The sequence below is a fragment of the Ochlerotatus camptorhynchus genome, unplaced genomic scaffold (assembly GCF_037179485.1).
Source record: "Ochlerotatus camptorhynchus isolate MF236.1 unplaced genomic scaffold, CSIRO-AGI_Acam_v1.1 ptg000257l, whole genome shotgun sequence".
Classification (NCBI taxonomy): domain Eukaryota; kingdom Metazoa; phylum Arthropoda; class Insecta; order Diptera; family Culicidae; genus Ochlerotatus; species Ochlerotatus camptorhynchus.
Genome location: NW_027040747.1, coordinates 69,923 through 94,302, shown reverse-complemented (window position 1 = coordinate 94,302; position 24,380 = coordinate 69,923). Strand labels below are relative to the sequence as shown.

Here is a 24,380-nt window from a genome sequence, read left to right as displayed (position 1 = left end):
TAAGATATAAATTATCCAAAATAATCATTTTTTTTCAAAGATTTCATAGAAAATTAGCATGTAAAATACGCTATCAATCTCATCGAAGAAAATTGAACTCCCAAAAAAACCGAAAGGTTGATTTTTAGCGGCTTTTGAGTCCATCTTTGTGCGATGATATCTGAAAAAACGCATTTACCCGTCAATATTCTCTAAAAATTGAGAAGACTTGAGCGGTTACGGATTCCGAAGACGGTCGTTGGAGATCAGCTGTGGGACTTGTATGACTCCCGGAAACAAGAAACATAAATTCAACTCCAAATAAATATACCAGCTAGCTGCTGCGTATCATCAATTTCTGGTCAATACATAAATCCAATTTCTGGTCAATACATAAATCCTTACTTTTGACCCCTTGGTCGATCATAATATTACTATCCAATAATTAGTAAATGGGATCGATATTTTAACGTTTATAGTTCTTACTTCAAACCCTAAGGATTCAAACTCCCAGTTTATTGCGCGAGAAAACTTCTTTTCATAATCATCTAGTCATCATTCACAAATCTTTTTAAAAATAGCTTATAGTTATAAAGCAAAGATTTCTATCGAAATTTTGACAAAATACAAATCAAAGCCTTCACCTGACCAACATTACATCATAAGAAAATAGAGGCAACCAAAATGGAGAACTCAATATAGTTCTTTAATGTCCTGCACCGATAACACACGAAAACGCCCTCTCATAACCATTAACAAGTGTAAAATTCTGAATTGATTTAATTTTTTAATGTTTGGAATATTTGTGAACATTCTCCATTATAGCAACATAATTTCGGCCGGTAGTGTACGGTTCATCCAGATATAATGCAGCTCACCGAACTGTTGCAAATATGTTAATTAGTACGTTACATTAATGTAGCTATTTGTCAAGACATCATTAAAAGTTTACAACAAGTATTTTTTACGTTGCAGATGAGTGGATATTAAAATAATGATACATATTGAACTGCAACAACACCGCAACGATTTGTCAACATAACTGCACCATTACGTATTATCGATGGTATCCATGTTCCATTTAAGTTGAAAATAAGTAGCAAATGCGTAGTTTGAACAATCATAGAATTTGTTGAGTATGTGCGCGCTTTAAACGTCACTTGTCAGTAGCAATGTGACATTGAGTGGTAGCGACATCGGTGCAGCTCCTCCGTCAGCAGCCATCAGGTTTCGGCATTATGAGCCACTAGTTTTGGCAATCCACCTGCTATTTGGTGCCGTTTCCAGTTCACCAGCAGTTCCGGCAATACGAGCTCCGTCTCTAACGGATCATCAACGGCCACATCTCCATTCAGCGGTATCAACATATTTGGCCCCCAGCTCACGCAACAACCAATCCATCGTCACTTCAGGCTTCTCCCCGTTCTATTTAGCCCTTTGAAACACCCGGTCGCTTGAGAGACTACGGCCACGCCAGCCGCTGTTGGCATCGACTTTAGTCCCCATCGTCCCCCGCCATCCTATCGTCCTCGCCGTGGTCTTCTAATTCCTATGCAGATGTTAACACATGCATTACGATTCCTCCGCTTTTGCCAATGTTCTCCAAAAATATTTTACAAAATCAAAGTGACAAGACATATTTGAGCCATGGTAGATACTAGATGGTTACAACAAACCTTTACAGTGACAAATTGATTCAGTTGGTTGCAAAACGAAGCTTGAAAACTTATAGATTCATTCGCTTAATTGGAACAAGATTGCAAATAGGTTCTTCAACACATCTTGGTTCGTCAACTTTTAAGTAACATTTCGAAACAGTTGCTCAATAGGTACAAAAAACATATAGTTCACACTCTGTTGCACCAAAGTTTTAGGAAACATAATGTTTTATGGAACTCTCATTCAACAAACACAACACAAGTTAGATTTGTTGCTCAAGTGTTTCATACAATATCACGTAGCATATAACTTCATACCAATTTGAGTGTAACATGTTTGCTCCTCCCATTTGAGGCATGATTTGACAGGTCATCCAAGCAGTACATTTAAACAGTTGAGTTTCATTATTGTGACCTAAAGTAAATGAAGCAACAAAGCTGAAACTTTGTCGTATCAAGATGTATTTCCTGTACCATTTAAGGGATTTCGGGGCAACTTAAATAAAAACATAAAAGAATTGAGATGTTTTCTGTGTTGCTTGGGATAAGTTCTCTTTACTTAAAAAAATTATGTTTAGAACTACCATACTTACACGAAAATTTAAAAGAAAACCCATCATCAATTAGCTTGTACAGCAACTATATAGCTCGACTACCAAAACCACACATAATGGTGAAGTTTTCACAATACAACTTTCGAAAAATATGGAAAAATATTTTTGATAGGAAGATTTCATCAGAATACCAAGTTTCATGGTATCTTCTTGTGAATGAGAAAATCTCATGTGCGGAACAACAATTCCGCTTTGGTAGAGCGGGCAGTAAAATGTGTGTTTATTGTCCTCAGGAGGTTGAGGATATTGAACACAGGTATGCTGATTGCGAAAAAGTGCGAAATTGTTGGTGGTATTCTCTAACACAACTAAAATTAATCAACAGAACTCAAACTAGAAACATAGGATTCAATCAGTTTAAATTTCCGGAGTTGACTGTTTTGAGGACAAAAGAAAGGAGAAAAGTTGCAAAAATATTTCTTGAATATCTCAAATATGTACAGGATGGAGCTAGGGAGGATTTAGATGTAAACGAACTAATATTTCTCTTAACCTATATCTAATACTTCTCTTAAGATATAAATCATTGATAAAATTTTATGTAATATGTACAACAACAAACAATCAGAAATAAACACGTTTTAAGAAAAAGAAAAAAAAAGAGGCGTGCTAGCGGCCCGCGAGCCTACTTTTAGTCAACCTTTAAAACCGATTGAAGCGTGAATGGGGCTAATGAATGCCAGGTAAAATGTGCATTTCTGTCAAGAATAAACTAGATAAATGTAGATCACTGTATAATGCAACATTCATCGAAGTCAACCCCAATAAATTGCAGTTATTAATTTGTTTATGCTCAAGTTCTGCTGTCATCACCTGTGAACACTCGCAGCACTTTGCATCAAACAGGGTGCATTTAACATGCTCCCAGTCCCCTTCCAACAATATGCACATCACTCAAGCCTTTCTTCGCAATGCACCGATGCCGGTCATCTCCGAAGCTTCAGCATAAGCTAATTAATTCAGTACATTTATTATTTAATTACTGCTGACCGATAAGTAAAGGAAATACTTCGTCATTTAGCTATTATCTTAATACACGTCTGCCCGACTCTGTGCGTGTGCAACATTGACCCTTCCTCCATAGATGGAGATGATATAATGTAGAGATTGCCTAACAGGAATTTGAACTCATCCCCGAGATCAATAATTCCTGCCTTATATGACGCTGAAAGGATTAGGCCTCCATCGACTACGAGAGCTAGTGAGTGCATCACCAACTCCATGTAGTAGGTTTCCAGTACATCGTCAAAGTAAATTGACTGAGTTAGAGTATCTTCAGCGTGTCCCATCCCATCGGTTTGCGTTTTTGTACTGCTTCCTGCCACCCAACACGTTTGGACATATCAGAGTTCGTCCAACACTTTCTGCAATGCATGTTCGCAAGCGCGATGCTCCAAATATTTACGAATGCAATTTGAAACCATTTGTCCACTGCTGCGTGGGCCACCACGGTGCAATGCTTTTTGACAGTTCCATGCAAAAAAAAAACATTCAGCATTGCACTAACTGGAATGTACAAGCCTCATGCCCAGCCATACTGGTTATGTTTGCCCTTTTTTTCAAGTGTAGTCAATTGTCCACCGAGTGGATTTCGGTCACGCGTGATCGGAGTTCGGAAACCAAACAGCACGAACCTGACCACGTGCCAAATTACCCGCCAAATTTGCTATCACTTTATCAATCATCACTAGCAGTTCTTTTTTTTCTGCATTCACTTTACTTTACGAGAACACAAATTCAATTCGGCGGGGGAGGGGTTGAGAGAAGTCATCGAGCGGTTTGTGTACCTTTTGACGGTGGTGGTCATTCGGAAAAATGCAATGAATGCTTCCGAGTGGGTGTTGTTTCCCGCGAATCCTCCACGTGTGTGTGGGAAAGAGAATGCATCGGAATGCAATTCTCTTTCCCCCTCACCTTGGTGCATTGACCGTCCCACCCGGAATCAATTGGTGGGAAAGCGAATTTCAGGGATCAGGTTTTTGAGCTTCGGACTGGCACGCGCCACGCGCCAAAAACATTCTGTGGAGGTGGGGTGTGTGTACACACACACATACCCATCCGGTGAATGAGCACCACCCTCCCTTCCTACCTACCTAGGGGACTATATCGGAATACACCTGATGGTTTTCATTGACACGCGGCTGGTTGTTGTTGGGTGTCGCGAGCATGCACTCGCGGTGGCTGACTCACGCTTTCACTATTTTTCGATTTGAAGGGTAAGTGTGGGAGGGGAAGTGCAATTTTCAACTGGCAATTGGGTTTCCCGTCGGGTAGTAGCCACGGCTTTTCGGTAGCATTTCACTTTCAGTGATGTGGAAAATAAGCGTGTTATGATGGTGGGTGAACCGGGATTTGGGAGTTTTTTTGGGGAAAGGGACCAGCGGTAAGTGTAGTTTGAGTTCATAAAACAATATTTGCAGGGGAAATGCGTTTATCTAAACAATTACCACCGCCGCGACATTCAACATGTGTTTTGGCGGTTGCGGATTGATTCTTTTTTTGTTTGTTTATGGAACGATTGTGGGCTCTTATTTTGGTCATCTGACTGCAACGGAGGACGATAGAACGGGGTCAAATGGGCGTTGGGGAATTTGGTGTGAGGTGAAGTTGTCTTTGATAGCGTCGGTTTCAGTTCCACAATCGAGTGCCGATAGTCATAAATCACTGTCTGCAAAAGATATTTTTAAACTGGAGCTTTTCGAACCCATCAACACATGTGCCAGGACCAACGGATTTACTTCCCTTCCGACCAGAGATGCTAAAGATAGCTCGTAAATTGCAAAATTAAATAAGTATCTGTTATGGTTTTTCAAGAATGATAATGAAAGCGAATAATGAATTAGTGAAAGTGAAAGTGATACAATAGTTGCCAATAGTAGTCAAATTAATTATCAAAAATCTACGAAAATGTGAAGGCTTTATAAATGATGTTCCCATCTTATGTAAAGACCTAATCAAAATAACATATCCGGATTTGAAAGATCTTCGGTCGCCGGCGCTTATTCTGGTGTAAGGGGTACAACCGTCGGGTTTTGACCGGTTATAGCAATAACTCCATTAACACAAATGATGGGCTTTGCTGCCTCAGGCAGTCGTATTTGCGTACTGAGCAGAAAGTTGTGGGATCAAATCCAGACCCCATCATATTAAAGAGTTTCATAGTGCTTACCGTGGTTTGTGAAAATTGTCGTCGTTTTCGTCGGTTCCGGGGTATTTAAAAATGGCTTCAACAATTCGATCAAAAGTCGTGTGATGCGATATGAGTGGCTTGGTGGCCTGAGAGCGACCGTTTTTGATTACTTCTCACCCAGCAGGCCTGGGTTCAATCCCAGTCGGCGCCGCTGGGATGTTCTGAGGCATAACACCTCTGATCGCACCTTCCTTCTGAAGGGAAGTAAAGCCGTTGGTCCCCGGTTCATGAGTTGATGGGTCGATAGGTAGGGTCTAGGTGTGGGAACTGTCTCCCTGGCGTCGGTAGCATTGGTGTTGAGCACGGAAAACAAGATCAACGGAAAACAAACCCATTCAGTGTCTTCTTCTTCTTCTTCTTCTTATTCTTTGCATTTCAAACTAATTGCTTATCGAATATTAGATTATGGCGAGATCTCAACTCAACCGGGAATCGATCCCAGCCATACGGCCAAATTGTCCATAGTAATTTTTTAGCCCTTCCCTAGTTCGAAACCCGGTAACGCCATTGAATGTAATGTAGTAAGAATAATAAATCCTCGGAAAAATTCTAATGGGAATGTTCGATTGACTCAAATTTTGATAGTTCATTCGGTTCAAAACATTTTCTCCGTCCATCTCTCCCTGGGAGTATTTCTAACCCTAATAGGGGAAATGGATGTAATGTCGGCCTAAATACCCCTAATTTGGGCCCATACATAAATTCAGCAATCGACTAAATGTTCAATAGCGACCAAACATATCCATTAGTACCGTCCCAATGACGCGTTCAACTAGATAAAGTTGATAAATAGCAGATTTTTAGCGATGGGCCCAATCTTAGATTCATAGGCCAACATTAGAGCAATTTCCCCTATGTATCGTAAACATTATAAATCCTAAGTATTCCTCCGGCAAAAAATCTTGTCAATGGGAACACAGCACGAGGAGCGAGGATGTTGTGATGCACAGTAGAATTCATCTCATTGGATAGATAGACCCACCATCTGACATTTTATCTATGCAGTACCGAACGTCACGCCTATTAGAGCATCTCCACCGTTGTAACTATCTATGGTAATATGGAAACTAGTAAAAGGCGATCTACTTGTTGCATCCTTTCTGTCGCAATGAAATATTTCAACAATTTTACGTTTATTAAAAGATGCTGTGCTCGAGCGCAAAACAGTAGTATTTCATACGCGGAATTTTCGTATTAGGCGAAATGGTTCTAATGTTGGCCTATGGATGTAAGATTGGGCCCATCGCTAAAAATCGGATATTTATCAATTTTATCTATATGAACGGTACTAATGGATATTTTTGGTCGCTATTGAACATTTAGTCGATTGCTGAATTAATGTATGGGCCCAAATTAGGGGCATTTAGGCCGACCTTACATTCATTTCCCCTATGTGAAAAACAATTTTGTCAATATCGCGCGAAAGTCTGTCAATGACAATGACAAATCTCAGCACTGCACCGGATTCTTGTTGACATCATTCATCAATGCTGAAATTGGAAATGGATTCTGCAATTCTCTTTACCTGTACAATTAGCTGTACGAAGTTTTGTCAAATTTGTCTGAAATTCATGTTTTTAGAATAAAGTTTATAAATTATGTTCAAATGAACACTTTTAAAATTTTTAAGATCTATTTTGGTCCAATCAATCTTTTTCTGAACAATACTGAATGACATTTTTGATTTTCAAATGATTTTTCTTAAAAAAGCGCAAGTGAGCGCAAAATGTTATCTGCTAGAGCGAAAGATATTTCCGTCCTTTACTGTAATAAATGTAATTTAGTGTTTGCATAATAAAAGGTGTTTTGTTTGTAAACCGCGAGTTTTTCATGTGTGTTCGAAATATTTCCCGCGACGGGCGCGAACATTAGATACTTCAAATCGGATTTTGTTGATGTGCTTCAGGAGTTGTCGAGCGGTTTCGTACTTTTGCTAATCCTTCTCGCCCTTCAACTTTGAGCTGGTATTCAACATGACATACTTGACCATGACGGACCTCTTTCCAGCGATTTCCATCCGGTGCCTTTCGATACGTACTTTCCATCGAGCAGTTGATGATCACATCTCCGGATGCTCACCACGACCACGGAACAAACCCGGAGGTTCAATGCGGTAGTTGGCCATCGATGATACACGTGCCGTATTCCTTCATCAGTGCTTCGTTCTCTTCCTTGATTTTCAGCTTCTGTTCCTTGATACGGTTCCGGTTCTGTTCGGAAATTTCGGAAAATTGTCTGTACAAGTATCGGAAGTTGCACTTTTTGAGAACCTTGATCATTGATGATGAAGTTGTCGTTGAATATATCCTTCGAGGTGTACTCATGCTCCAACATGTGGGCGTAGAAACCAACAATCTCCTCCGCATCCTGCGACAGCTTCATTACCTTGCCGTCGTACTCGAACTTGATGTTATCCGGCAGGGGCTCGTACGGTGGCGCAAAAACCTGGCCCTTGTGCACCAGTGTGTTCCACTTGACGCCATCTTCGCGCTTTTCCTCCTCCCACCATTTCCAGACTTCTTCCACCTCTTCCACCTTCTTCTTGCGACCCTTCTGGGGACTGGAGACAGGCTCTTGCTTCATCACGGTCTTGGCCTTGGTCTCTTTTTTGATTTTCTTTGCCTGCTTCTTCTTCGGAGCAACCACGTCTTAGTACTCTTCCTCCTCCTCCTCGGGTTCCTCCGCTTCGGATTCGTATGCGCGCTTCTTCTTTTTTTTCTTATCCTTCTAGTCCTTCTTCTCGGTCTTTATCTTCTTCTTCTTGCTACCGGCATCAAAGTCGTCATCGTCGTCCTTCTTCTTGCGCTTGGACAGCGGTACATCATCTTTGGAATCCGATTCATGCTTGATTTCCAGCTGCCTTGGCTGTTCCTCGTGCTCTGCTGATCCCTCTTCTTCCCGAGCAGGAAAAAATAACTTATTAATACCAAATTCAGGTATGAAAATAGCATAGCTGGCAACCTAAATATGGTATTAGGAAGGCTGACATAAGAGGTTAAATACCAAAAACAATACCTCAAAAATATTCTACGAATAACGAACTACCCAAGTAACCACCAAGCCAGGTAGCTACCCGATAATCGCCCTTTTTGCGATATAAGGTAAATATAGGGTTTCCGAACTTTATATCAGTCGTATAGCAGCCTTTTATACCAAAAAGGGCGATTAACGGGCTTGTTGGTTACTTGGGTAATAAATAATTTATTTATTACAATAACAAACGAATAACAGACGCTTATTTAGATGCCAGAATACCATAGTTTGTTATTTTGATGGTCTTCTAATACCAATTCAATAACTCTTTTAGGTGTTATTGTCTAAAACTGAAAGATCACATTTTGTTATTTTGGTATTCATTTGATATTTTATAAAATATTTCGATAACTGATTAATATAAAAACTAGGTTTTATACCACAAACATACCAAAATATGGTATCATACCACAGTAAGATATTCATTTGTTATCGATTGGATATCGATTTCTGCTCGGGTTCGCGATTTGGATCGGAGGCTTCCTCTTTGATGACGAACTGTGTCTCATCCTGACGGCATTGATCGCACGAGCTAGCATGGGATATGCATAGAGGATCCTCTGGCACATCCTGCGATGACTCTTTGCTAGCGGTGCCGGTGAAAAACATTGCCGGTTCCTCTTGCTTCACCTTCGGCTCAGCTCTACAGATTCCTCTTTCACCTTTTTTTCTCGCGATCCTTAACCTTCTACGACGATTTAAGTAAACTAAAGGAGAAAAATCTATTCAACTCTCTAATAAGGAAAATCCCCAAGGGCTTGGTAGCCATCATAATGAAGTAATGAAATTGGGTTGTTAGCGTTGTTTGGTTTTTATTAGTTAGGTAGGTTCCGATTCAACACATTGTAGTTTCATTTTTATACCAGTGATCTTGACTTTTATACCTAGGGGATGAGATTTTGATAAGTTCTTTAGTGGGAATGACACTGATGAAGACTGCACATTGTAGTGGAAATACGTATCTGTCATGGATACCAAAATTAATTAAGTGGAATTAAATGGAAGATAACCTTTTTTGCTGTTTTATTTAAGCATTCCGTAAACAACCCAATTTCATTACTTCAAAAGGAAAAGAAGAAATATTGCACATCTTTAAAGCTATCTATTGCTCGATAGCTCTATTGCGTTTTAAAACGACTGTTTTCTCCTTCATATTTCACCGGACCGCCACGATTATGCGTCAAACTACCATATCAAAACCACCAAACCATATAATTAAACACGACCCGCCGTGACTACCGTCAGTCTTCATTCACCACCAGAATTCAACTTTGAAATCTGTGTTAGGGAAATGGCTTTTCGCAGGCAATCGGTGATAATTTTAATTATCATAGCAACAGTTGCACATTCGTACAATTTTCAACAGTGACACTTTGAAAAATTGTAAAGTCTTAAATTTAGCAAATTCATAGAAATATTTCTGATCGATTGGAGATAAAATTATTGAAATTGTTCCAGGGACAGCTAAGTTATTCACGTTCAAAATCATTCACAATTTTGTTACATGTTCCATTTTCGGTTTTCACAAAGTGTACCTCCTATAGAAATCACAGATGTAGACCTACGTCAAAAAACATAATACATTATTCGTAGGTACCTAACCGTAATCACCGAGGAACATGCCTCACGCGATCGAGGTCATCTCTCTGGCAATTGGAAACGATGAAAATAAATCTCGATTACTCCCCCCAAGGGACGCATCCGCTCCTGTAAAAAAAGCATTCGAGCCCAATCCAGCGCAATCGACATCCCGTCTACGCATGCCAACACCACCACCCAATAGGGGAAAATTTCCTCTACCTGCTAGGGGCACCAGCACGGGCGAGCGAGCCACCAGCCACACCAAACCGACCATCAAACGCGCTGCCCACAAAAGCAAGACACGTCCCGTCGAAAATGCTATCGGGAAATGCATAAGAACAATCTCCAACTGGGACGAACTCACCAAATCAATACATCCAGGAGCGCATTCCCGATGCTTCCACGCATATTTTTCTCTAGTCAGCCACACAATAGCTAAATATAACTTTTCTTTTTCAAATCACTCTGTGTACAAAAGCAATACACACGGCAAAGACCTAACAATAGATAAGCGCGGTCGATTCAGACCGGAAGCAAAGAAAAGCGAGAGCACACCAAGCACCAAAGCAACAGGAGGGAAAACATCAGCACAAACCATCCCAAATCAAATTATCGCGCCCGCAGGGCTGGTAGTGGGCGTGTGATGTAATAGTAGTGACTTTAGTGACTAAAATTACGAAAATAGTGACCAAATAGTGACATTCAAACAATATCCTACACAGCAGTTCAAAGGATAAGTCTGAGAAAAATGTGACGGTCATTCTGAAGAGCGTACCAAGGGAATAATGAAGAATATTATAAGGGATTTTCATAGAGAAAAAATTAGACAAAATTATGCCAATTCTTAGAAATTGTTACCAGTTTGAGGGAATTGTGGAATCAGAGAGCAATTTATAAGAGATTACAAGAGATAATGCTAAGCACTTTTAGAATGTTATAAGTTTGGACATTATCAAGATTAGTTAAGGGGAATCCAGAGTAGAGAGGCCTCCCTTAGCTCAGTCGGTAAAGGCGCAGCTACAAAGCAAGACCATGCTGGAGGTGGCTGGGTTCAATTCCCGGTCCGGTCTAGGAATTTTTCGAAAATTTCTTGACTTCCCTGGGCATAGAAGTATGATTGGACTTGCCACACAATTATACAAATGCAAAAATGGTACAGGCATCGAAAGCTCTCAATTAATAACTGTGGAAGTGCACCTAGAACACTAAGTTGAGAGCACGCAATAAGCTAATATGCGATATGCAATAAGCTTGAAATGCGAAGAAGAAGAAGAAGAAGAAGAAGAAGAAGAGTAGAAGTATGATTAAATTCTAGGATTATTTAAATTGAACTCTGAAGCATGTTTAGACTAACAAAAAATTTCATGATCTGGGACCCAGGAAAAATATAAATTCCAGAATTTAGAATCATTTGAGTTAGTTAATAATATTATTCTTTGCCATAAATAATTGGTAACTGTCATGTGGAGTTACCCGTAGTTTAGGTAAACTGTGAGTGAGCACCACGATGTTAGGCTTTGATTCTCACTTCAGCCAGGAGAATTTTAGTTTTAAATAAAATTCCCTACTGGTTTACCGAGTGTTGTGAGTTGTATGATGTCAAGAATGAAATTAGAAGTCTGATCAATCGCAGAGTAATATTACAATTATTTAAAACTTATAAAAAAATTTAAGGCATATTCTGGTACTGCATCAAATATTAGGGACTAAATCGACTATTAGTTAAAAAAAAATCATCCCATAAAAGTTGCTTGACTCATTGCTGCTTGAGAATTCTAAAAAAAAATTTGCAGTATTTTACCAAAAATTTAAACCAATTTTGAAATGCTATTTAAACTTTTTGGGAACACTGCGTCAATACTTTTTTAAACTTTTGGATGATTTCAGCAATCATAACAACTTTTTTTTTAACATGGATTTCATAAACATTCTGGTAGACTTTGAATAAATTCCAGATGATCATCCTGACCGATTTTTACGGAAGATTTGCACATCACTTTGATTTCAATAGCATTATGTTAAAAACAGGATTTTTTGGAGCATTCCAGATTTATCCAGATTTTATATTTATACTGGTCCAGGTTTTTCAGAAAATGACCTGGCAACGCTGGTTGTGAGCAATCAATCACCATCCGTATATTGGTAAGCGGTAAGTGGATATTGATTAATCTTCCGATAATGTCACGATTAACTGTGCGACTTTGTCACAGTGGATTATCTGTGTCCACTTCTTATCATGAAACACGTTCTCTTAAGCTTGAGAACACATCGTATTGCCACATGAGGGAGTGAAATAATCTTCATATAATAAATAAAAACCCACTCACGAAAGTCAAATTTTCATCTCGCTCATATTTTTTTTTTAACAACGAACAGTTTGAACAGTAGCACGTGTCCGTCATGGTTCATTTACTGTTCTAATAATCTGCTGCAGCGTGAATTACCTATTTGATGATTAACACATTCTGGAGCTCACGTCTGGTTGGCATGTTCTCTCTGGCTGCCAATGAGCAACACAAACACCTACTGCAGCATGGATTGTTCTGTTTGTAACCTTCGGTGGTCCCTGTCTGAAAAGGACCCACACCACAGGCCCACAGGGAGGACTGCGAAAATGGGTTTCTTCAACATTTGCTCAAGTTTATCGTCATACAGTGGATGTTATTCTGAAGCTTATATTTCCGATGATCTAATAATGGACCGGGTCACCCAAGATGGTCAACAGGGCCTGTTTCTTTTTTTGTGTGTCTGTGATGTTTGCGTTCTTGGTTAGGTCGTGATGCACCAAGGTTGTTGTGATAATTAATCGCTCAGGTAGAATGAATTATATTTACAGGCGGACACACACCGTTCCAGAATTTTGATATGTAGTCAATATTGATACTGTTTCGATTTTTCATTTATTCATGAAAGTGTTGAGCACGATGTTTTTAGATACCAGTACCAGAGCTATGATCAATACGAGTCCAGGTTATTATTCCGCTACATATCGCTGAAAGCTGCGGCGGGTGAATAGGAATTGAAAGGAAAGCTACTGTAGCTCGCTGTGTACCCCTTTTGGGTTCTAGTTACAAGCCCTGGCCCATGCTGTTGATGGGTTAAATGGAGCAACTTGCATCCTCATCCCACACCACCAACGCTCGGGCTTGGAAAAACAGAACGACCAATGAATAGAAATGTACCTCCATGCTCTGCACACAGACATTCGACATCGAAAGCCTTGCCGCCTTTGGACGAGGATTTTCATTCATTTTCCGACTGCTTTGCCACGGTGAACGATGAACGGTGTCGGTGGCGAGTTACGTCGTCACATTTGCATCCGTGAAAGAGCCCACTACCCACTTTCATGTGCCGGTGTGTTGTGTGTGGCAGAGAGTAGAACCGATTGGCTGGTTGCTTGCTCGATGAATGTTGCAACGCTACAGCATGTAAGTGTAATATTTTATTTATTATCCCGAGTATCCAAATAGAAATTTCAATCTTCTGTTTTCATATTTGATGCTCAGGCGAAGGCTGATTTATAGAAAACCTGTTCCCCGCCACTAGCAGCGGTGGGGTCCGGTAGCGGTATGGTTTTCGGGATTTCTCTGCCTCCATGGTAGGAAGGCTCAGAAAAGTAAGACCATCCTTTTTGCCACGGCTTGTGTTACACAAAACCGAGCCGAAATGGTGGCGCGATACAGCAGCAGATCGATACGACGAGAAAAGGCAAATATGTTGATGGATTCGGAAAACGAGCATTGAACGCACATTTTCACATTTATGAACACTTCGGTCCCAACCACTGCTCTTCGCTCTGAAAAGCGCAAAACAACCGAGGCCCGCTTTCAGAACCAGCCGTCCCCCTTTCACAGTAGACTAATTTTCACCGATCGGAAAATTAGCGTTCTCACCCATTCCCTGAGATCGTCTGGGCAATCGCTTACGTACCTGCCGCAGCGTGGTTCGATTGTTGGCGGTGTTGGCTCGTATTGCCACAGTAATCCACCTCTGCTCATTTATAGTTTAGTACGGGACTTAATTATCTCAACTTGGTGGTTACTTCATTTGAGCTTATCGTGAAACCGTTCGGTTGACCGGACGGGGCAGACAATCGGTATTTATTTATATAATAAACGAATATAATTGTGGAAATCCCAGAGTGCAAAGTGGGAATTTACTATGAATGTCTGGGCGTTTGCTGCGTTTACCATTGGAAAGGATAATAACCTCGATAAGAGCAGTTTGATTCGCTGCTAAAAGTCCACAATTACTTAATGCTACATTTGTAACAAAATAGAAACCTTTGAACGCATCCTTTGAAACGTCTGATTTCAGTGGTGATGAAAATAGCCCCACCCATGGCTGTCAGGGCGCATTGTTATCGAACAAAATAGCATTCGACACGGCATCTAGTAGTTAGGTTCATCGCGACGTTCATCCATCAAGCAGCAACCAACAGACGAACCAACCGCATGTTCTAATCACTTCTGTGACGACGACGGTCCATCCATACAGCTGCTAGAAGGATGAGATTCTGATCCGCCTAACGCATCCGGCCATCGCGGATCTCGCTGCTGCGCCTTTTTCTGTCTTCTACCCTTCTCCCCGTCTTAGTTAGTCATTCCGGGAATCCGATTTGGTCAAATGTTTCCACTTTTTGTTGGTACGCTTTTTTAATGTGATTTATACACAAGAAGCACAACTTTGCATTGGACGTCATTTTGATCAGAATTGACGTTTTCGAGCTACAATTTATTGAATGTCAAGATCTAAAATGGCCAAATTTGAGCAAACATTAGAATCCTTGACAATTTACAATTTTAAACAATTATGCAAAGTTTCATGCAAATCGGAGAAAGTTTAGTTTTATCGATTCGCCATTTAGCGTGGAACTGCTCCTATGCGGAGATAAAGAGGATGCGGTTTTCCACTGACATGTCCGCAATCAGGATGACGATGAAAGAGTAGTGCGCTGGGACTCTGAAATTCGCAAACTTAAAGAGTGGAATAATTACATGGGATGGTAATGTTCTGCTAGCTACGTATGCTTTGGGGTGATTGGCTCTTGATTATTTGTAGGGCCTCTTTTAGCCTATACTAACACAAATGCGTCATATGTTGGTTGCTCATAAAGATTGCCTTTTTCGTTAAGAAATGATCACTTTTTGGAGACTAAGCTATATTTAGACACATGACAAATTTAATCTGTTTAGAGCTGTCAAATCGAACCAATTTTCAATCAATCTAACGATGTGAAGAAACGAACAGTATTGCAGTTAATCGATGTGAAGAGTAGGGTATATCATTTTTTAAAGTAATTGGCTTCTTAAACAACAATAAAATGAAAAACCTTTTTAGTTATCGCTATACATCCTTTAAAGTGATTCTCTTTTTTGGATTGATGCCTTCATTCAAACCAGTTGTTCTAGTCTTTGGCCTTGATAGTTATTTCACTGATAATACATTTATGTTGCCAAAAAGGTATATTTTCTACATTGCAGTAACAAGGAAGTGTGTTTCTGTCTACATTATTCTGCTTTTGGAGCAACTAATTACTACTTGAAATCCAAATATTTGCCTTAACATAAACAATAAAATGCACCCTGTAATACCAGTAATTGACCCCTTAAAAATAGGCAGGTGTGCAAATATTTAAGATGAAATGCTTGATATAAAAAATGTGGAGGCACCATGAATAGGTCAAATAAATATAAGCGGCACTGGTGGTGTAGTGGTACGCGTGACTGTCTCTCACTTCAAAGAGCCTCGGTTTAATCCCATTCGGCACTGTCGGGATTTTCTGAGCATAAAATCTCTGATCCTTTGTAAAGCCGTTGGTCCCGAATGAGTTGATGGGTCGATAGGTAGTGTCCAAGTGTGGGAGCTGCCTTCCTGGCGTCAGTAGCATTGGTACTCAATACGGAAAACAAGATCAACGGAAAACAAATCAAGGAGCTAAAGTAAAATTCAAAATATTCTCCATAAAACAAGGAAAGTGATCAATAAAAAAGATAAAATGTTCCCTAAAAAAAGACTGAAATGAATCATAAGAAATATGAGATGCAATAGTTCATATTTGATACTGCACTTAATTTAATTCTAATTCTTCAAGATCTTTAAATTTTAATATTTTTTTTTTATTTTTAAGTCTCAAGGAAATCTTCTTGATAGTTTTTGCAGTTTCCTGCAACAAACGGAAGTGATCTGAAGATCTTTGATCTTGCTCGAAGCTCGTGGATCTTTCCTGAAGATATAAAATCCACCTAAAATCTCTTAACTTATATGAAGTTCTTTGCATTTCCCAGAATATCTCGGAAATTCTTGAAAGCTCTCTTGTATTTGATTTTCTGAAATTAATGGGACTGCCTTGAAATTCTTTGATCTTCGCAGAAGTTTTCGAAAATTTTCTGAAGTTATCGAAACTGCCCCGATGTTAATGCTATTGGATTTTCCCATAAAATGATTCCCCATTTTCCTTATGGTCATGGAACTTCTCTGAAGATTTCACAGATTTCCTGAAGCTCTTGGAACTTTTCCAAAGGTTATCAGCACTACTTTGAAAGTTCTGTAGTTTCAGTGAAGTTAGTTGATCTGTCCTGAGGTTTTGATCTTCTCTGTTGTTCTTGGAGCTTCGCTGAAGTTCTCACAATTCTCCTGAAGTGCTTCTTTGAAACTCTGAGAGAAATGGAAAATGCAGAATCAATCAACATTCTCCCGCTGCTTAATGATTGACGGAGTGTGACGTTTAACTTCACCAAACATTTTAACATCAGGCGAACAAAAATGCCTACAAATTCGTATCAACTCACCTGTTTACATCACATGGAGCTCAAACGATCATTTGTTGCACTACGGCTCGGACTCCAGCAACATGCTTTCGAATATTTTTGGTCTCCCATGGGAGATGAAAAAGTGTTCTAACCGATTTTGGGAGAGTGATATTTTCATGGTTTGGATAGGAGAGAAAAATGAGTAATCGTTGAGAGCTGAAAATATTGCCAGCTGAGCGAGAATTTAGGTCTCTGGTCGGAATTAATTCCGTTTGAAACTAATCTTCTTTCCGAAACCTTCGCATCCAGAGGCCTATCTGGTCTTCACTACACCACAGCACGCACGGAGGACAACCGTGACAAGTTTTGCCTGTATATTTGAAGACATACTTCAAATCTCCGCGTACATCGTACGGGTTAGGCGAAGAGTGTGCGTTTGACTTGCACTGTCGCATTAATGGCCCTTCGCTCATTTTCATCTTCTATTCAATTTTCATACTGCCGTACTCTAACGGAACTATCTACCTACCCTCTTCTAAGACCATTCTCTAGCTAATAAATTATCACACTAAAGCTTCACGTTAGATAGCATTTCTAACCAACACTAAAGAATGAATATTGTTCTCATAATAGGATTTAATTGAACGATTTTATTAAGCAATGAATTAGAATCATGGTTTTATCTATTATATACAGTACTATTTGTATGCTTAAGAGCCCGAAGGGCCGAGTGTCATAAACCAATCAACAGCCGCTAAATGAAAGGTATTATGGTCACATAGAGCACATATTTTTTTAAATCGGTTAACCGGTTCCAAAAATATGACCGGCTACGGTTTATATGAGGCATGAGGCTAATTGCGACCTCAAACAAATAAAACTTATCATGTGACACCTCAAATCAAATTAGAGTCCAATGGTAGTCATTTGAGGGGGTCCAGTGTCACATTGGCCATACCTGACCATGTTTCAATCCCCCCAGAAAATGGCCAGTTTCTGAATATGGTCAAAACTGTTTAACTAGAAAAGTAAACAGAAAATCATGTTGCTTCGAGCGAAGGAAATTGTAAACAAACCGAAGCACACCTGACGACCAATGCATGAAACAACTAGGTCCTAGCGTAATACAAATATAATTTAGGATTTTTTTTTCAAATATTCAAACTTTTAAATAAAATTAATGCATGCTGAAATGAAGTTTACATATTTTAGTAGTATTATACTGCACAAAAACTTTGAATTTTTTTTTTTGGTTCGTTTTTTCCGTCGATCTTGTTTTCCGTGCTGAGCACCAATGCTACCGACGTGCTAGGAAGGCAGCTCCCACATCTGGACCCTACCTATCGACCCATCAACTCATGAACCGGGGACCAACGGCTTTACTTCCCTTCCGAAGGAAGGCGTGATCAGAGATGTTATACCTCAGAACATCCCGGCGGCGCCGACTGGGATTGAACTCAGGCCTGCTGGGGTGAGAGCAGGCATGGAAAATCATTTGCATTCATTTCGTGCATTCATTTACATTCATTTGCCTCTAACTTTTTTATTCAACAGCATTCCGCAAATGTATAGAGCTTTTGTAGGTTTTGTTATTAGCTACAACTTTTGCTAGAATGTCAAATCCGTATATCTTATGCATGACGAAGCATAGCGAACAGAAGCCACTACTGTTTTTCAGTGAATGTATTTTACATTCACTGAAAAACAGTAACAAGTTCTGCCCGCTCTAGTTCGTGATGCATAAGAGATACAGATTTGAGCCATGAGCAAAACTTGTAGCTAATAACAAAAACTACAAATGTTCTATACATCATTTTGCGGAATACTGTTGATGAAAAAAGTTAGAGGCAAATGAATGTAAATGAATGTATAAAATGAATGCAAATGATTTTCCATGCCTGCGTGAGAGGTAATCACGCTTACCACTAAACCACCGGCGCCGTTGAACTTTGAAAATGTATGTTAACATTCCTCTTGTGGACGTTATAAAATGAGCCATGTTGATGAGAAAATTTGTTATAGTGAACTATTTTTGAAAACATAATAAAACTCGAAATTATGTTAATAATTAAAACATATAGGGGAATTTACGTATTTTCGGCAATCTAAGCAGCTTCCGCACTTCTATTAGCATTTCCTCAGTGTCACGAACACATATGACGTGTCTGTTTGTTTACATTTATCTGCTGCTAGCTACTCTATCCATTCCAATCGACAGAACTGTCCAAAATGGTTTGAAAACGTATTTAAGGCGCTCCAAACTTCTCAGGTGAGTGTGACTATTGTCGGCAGCCTCTTTTACTTCGGCAACCTTTCCGTTTAAACTGTGTGTTAACCAGTTGTTCTATTATCGGCAACTCGAAATCAGCCGTATTTTCATGTGTTATGTTTCATTTGAAGAAACACCTGACATAACAGGTTTTATCAGTCATAAAAATGTATAAGGATTGAACCTGAAAGACTATGGAATCGTTTAAATATATTTAGCGAAGTGTTTTAGTGAGAAAATATAGCGAAATTGACGTTTAAATTGTGGTTGCCGAAACAGTCGATGGTTGCCGAAGCCATCATTTACCCTATTTTTCTTTATAGTTATGAGCTTTAAGAAGTTTCTTAGAATTTTTTTAACTAAGATAGCACCGGTAAAAATAAGTCCAACACGATTCATTTTTGGATAAGTCCAACAAAAAATCATTACTCCACCTTACGTGTCGGACGTATGCGGTTCCAAAGATCGTTACGATTTATTTGAATTTCCTACCTCGAGTTGAAGGACCTTTTCCAGCGTCGTAATTATTAGACGGTGACGCATTACCACTGACTCCTTTCTTATTGACTGGATAACACCGAACTTTCTCTGCAGTGGTCTTGGGTTCGTTTCGGAACACCGTCCGTCTAACGATCCTTCGCATCCAACTGACAGTAAAACATTTTTTTTTCCTTAAATTTATTTTTATTCAGTTCACCATACAGTGATAAAATTTCAAAGATTGTTTTTATGTGTCCCACACAATCAATGCAGTGTTCACTCGGCTGTCGACAGAAGCAGACCACTCTAAACGTGTGTCACCCGATCGTCAGTTTACTCGGCAGCAACCATTGTGTGGTCCTCCTCATTGTTCTTCATCAGCAGTTCTTTCAGTCGATGCGTCGTCGACTTTGGAAAGCAACCGTTTAGTGATGAGTGTGTGAGTACTGACCACGTTTTGCGTCCATTGCTGCAATGCAAGCGCTCTGACCCCCGTCGGCGAATCTGCCATACAATGAAACCACTGAAAGCGGCTCCCGTTCTGGTGGAGGAGGGTTATTGGATAGCGAATGATATTTTTTTTTTTATTGTGTTGTACCTTTTGACTATAGTTTTAAGATTTTTTTTTTCTTTATTAGAGAGATTTTTCGCCATAGGCTAGTTCATCTCTTAGAAGTTTTAAGATGTATTGTATAGTGAACAAGAATGCTCGGCTCTGTAAAGTTAATTCGGTTGAGCCTTAACAAATAAATTTATAAACACAATCAATGCAATGTAATCAACCAACCAGATTTAGAATCATCTTCAGGAACTTGCTCTGCAGGACTTGGAGCTTCCTAGATTCAGATGTGTTTTAGCGCAACCCTTCCATACCGGAGACCCATACTCCAGCATAGGCGCAACAATCTGCCTGTAGACGGTGGATGCTTTCGAGCGACGGTTGATGATCGTGACCGCGATTATTTTGCATTTTATCCAGAATTTTCAAGGGACATAGGCCTCAATCAACTTCAAGTGCAGGACATTTTGCAGGTTTTAAAAAATTTAGAATCCTCAAAAGGTCCTGGATCTGACGGAATTCCTCCAGTATTTATTAAATGTCTAGCAATGGAACTCACTGCTCCATTGTTTTGGCTTTTTAATATGTCCCTGGAATCCGGAACCTTCCCTAAAATTTGGAAAAGCTCATTTCTAGTACCTATCTTTAAATCTGGTCGAAAATCTGACGTACGTAATTATCGTGGTATAGCCATTATCTCTTGCATTCCTAAGCTTTTCGAGTCAATTATCAACGAAAAATTATTTCTCCAAATCAAAAATAGAATTACTGACATGCAACACGGCTTTTTCAAGGGTCGTTCGACCTCGACCAACTTACTTGAATTTATAGACTATTCATTGAATGCAATGGATAATGGAAACCACGCAGAAGCTCTCTATACAGACTTTAGCAAGGCATTTGACCGCATTGACATACCAATGTTACTCTTTAAACTGCAAAAATTGGAATTAAGTCAGGGCTCCTGAAATGGCTTGAATCATATTTAACTAACCGCCAACAAATAATTAAATTCAACGGAAAGAAATCGAGCCCAATTCAAGTCACTTCAGGCGTCCCCCAAGGCTCTCATTTGGGACCTCTCCTTTTCATTCTATACGTAAACGACATATCTTACATTCTCAAAAAACTTAAATTGCTTATTTATGCCGACGACATGAAGCTCTTTTTGGAAATAAGAAATGAAGAAGACATCAATATATTCCGGAATGAAATACACATATTCTACATATGGTGCAAAAAAAGTCTACTAGAATTGAATGTAAAAAAATGTAACTTAATATCATTTAGTAGAAAAAGAACAACTTCAAACATTTCAATTGCATTAGGAAATCAAACTGTAGACAAATGTGAAAGAGTTAGGGATTTAGGAATTATCTTAGACTCTAAGCTAACTTTCATAGACCATTACAATACAATTATTCACAGGGCAAATAACATGCTAGGCTTTATCAAGCGCTTTTGCTATAACTTTCAGGACCCTTACACAATTAAAACACTAAATATTGCCTAAATATGTGAGGTCAATACTGGAATATTGCAGCATTGTATGGTCTCCATTTTCAATCACGCACGAAGAAAGATTAGAATCAGTACAAAAACAATTTCTATTATACGCTCTTCGTAAATTAGGTTGGACTTCATTTCCTCTTCCATCATATGAAGCACGCTGCATGCTTATAAACATACAAACATTAAAAGAGCATCGTGAATATGCAATGGTTTCATTTGTAAATGATATCGTTTCGCAGCGAATTGACTCAACTTAACTTTTATCAAAATTAAATTTCCATGCACCTACTCGGCAACTCCGAAATCGAAATTTATTTGCCATAAAACATCATCGCACAAATTATGCAAAATATGGGCCATTAAACCGCATGATGGCCTCTTATAATAAACACTGCGAAACCATTGACTTTACAATGTCTCGGCATAAACTAAAGCAATATTTTTATTCCATAAGAAATAACAACTCATAAAAGAAAAGACAAGAAAGCTGACACTACTTTTTTTTACATAAATATATATTTAAGAAAACAAAACTGTATTAGTTGTACTAGTCTACGTTGGTTGACGAAATAAATAAATAAATAAATAAATAAATAAATAAATAAATAAATAAATAAATAAATAGATCGGATACAGACGTTTCAGCATGATGGTGCCTTTTTTGACTCGGTCCTCCACGAGCGACCGGAAGAGGAGCTTACTGTCGAGAATCAGGCCAAGAAAGCGTACCTCGGGTGACAACTTAGTTTCAGCGTTCAGAACCTTTATCTTTGATGACAGTTTGAGCCGGTCGGTGTTGCTATGCGGAAACACAATGGTTTGCATTTTGGCCGCGTTCACACGTATCTTCCAGTCGGTGAGATATATGGTATAGGCATGCAATCCGTTTTGGAGCTTCGATACGAGAGTGCGCATTACTCGTCCCTTGTAGATGATTGCTGAATCGTCAGCAAACAGCGTCAGTGTTCCACCTTGCGGCAGTGTCGGTATGTCCGATGTGTACAGATTGTACAATATGGATCCCAAGATGCTTCCTTGAGGGACTCTGGCTGGTACACCATACTGTTCCGAGAGAGCACTGCCTACGCATACTTGAGATGTCCTGCCGTCGAGGTGGTCCGAGATGATCTTCACCAGGTAGCTGGGGAAACGAAATTGCAGAAGCTTGTGCACCAAGCCGTCGTGCCACACTTTATCGAATGCCTTTTCGATGTCCAGTGTCACCATGACCGTTGTCTTCAAGACCGACTTCGCCTGATTGATGAGGTTTGAGACCCGCTTGAGTTGGTCCAGTAGGATGTCGTTCGCCTCGGTGAGCTCGAGGCTTCTGGCGTGAATGAGTTTTTCAAACAACTTGCTAAGCGAGGAAAGCAAACTGATCGGACGGTAGCTTGACGGGTTGGTAGGGTCCTTTTCCGGCTTCGGTATCGGTACCACCTGGGACCGTTTCCAGGCAGCTGGGGAGTGTCCGAGCTTCAGGCAGCGATTGAAGACATTCACCAGAAGAGTATGCACGTTCGGTCCTAAATTCTTCAGGACAATGTTGAAGAGTTCGTCGAAACCCGGTGCCTTCATGTTCTTCGTCGACTTGATGGTGTTCACCAGCTCATGAAGTGTGATTTTCCGGTCTGCTGGAAGCTCGCTAGGCTCAGTAGCTAGCTGGTAGATGCTCTCAAGCACCCGCCGACCCAGATTATGCGAAGCCATAAAATGTTGAGAAATGGAGTTCGCCTTTTCGCCGGCTGTTATGAAACCTCATTATCAACTCTAAGGGGCGGCATGGGATTTGGTTTGTTTTTAAGCACTTTTGTTAAACGGCAGAAGGGCCTAGAGTAATTAGGTGAACTACCCTAATAGCAATAATTTTGTTTAATTTGTATATATAACTTTCCTACAAACGTTTTGCGTTCTTCGGAACTGCCTCCTAATACAATTCCTAAGAGATATTATACGCTTGGTCTCATCATTAAGGTTGGTTAACCTAAATGGCACCGGGGTTTTCGGGATGAACCGTTGTTCTGCTTCGCCTATGTCATCAGAGAGCGCTTGCTGCACGCCGTCGATTTCTTCCGTCGTCGTTAACACAGGATTTTTGACCACTCGATCCTCCATAAACCGCTGGAGTTGAGGCCAATTCGCTCGATGATAGTTTCGCCTACAATGCTGCTGATTCAACTCGAAAACCATCGGCACGGGGCTTAGTGCAACCGCCCACCATGTTGGTGAGAACGATGTTGAGGGTGGATCCGACACTGGCTGATGAGTAGAAGGTAGGCGAGTCCGGATGGATGACCACGTAGTGTCCCGCTTGCAGGCCCGTGACCAGCACTGCTCCGTTCTTGTTAGTTCTAGCATTGCCCCACGGCAAGTGGCGTGCGTTGAGATCACCGGCGAGGATAAACTTACCCTTCCGACGAGTCAACTTCTGGATGTCATTCTTGAGACGATCGATTGTTCCATCCGACTCCTTACATTGGGCAGGACAGTAGATGGCAATGAGTGTGATGGGACAATCCGGTGATACCAGCTCGACTCCAATGGCTTCCACGAACGATAGACGAAAGTCAGGCAGCATCCTGTACTTCAGTCCTCTCCTGATGGCAATGGCAACGGCACCGCCCCTCTGTGCTCGAACTCGGTCCAGCCTAGCAATTGTGTGATTTGGCAGACTAAAGTTGACCTCCGGCTTGAGATGCGTCTCGGTTAGAAACGCGACATCGATGTTATGTTGGCGCAGGAAATCTACGATTTCC

The 24,380-nt window shown here is 40.1% G+C and overlaps 1 protein-coding gene and 1 pseudogene across 1 annotated transcript in view; both read right to left on the bottom strand.

The window, feature by feature from the left end:
- Positions 1-24,380, bottom strand: part of LOC135705059 (protein bric-a-brac 1-like) — a 491,570-nt gene that overhangs the window by 416,072 nt on the left and 51,118 nt on the right. The gene's annotated exons all lie outside the window — the stretch shown is intronic.
- LOC135705057 (uncharacterized) lies at positions 7,270-23,334 on the bottom strand (annotated as a pseudogene).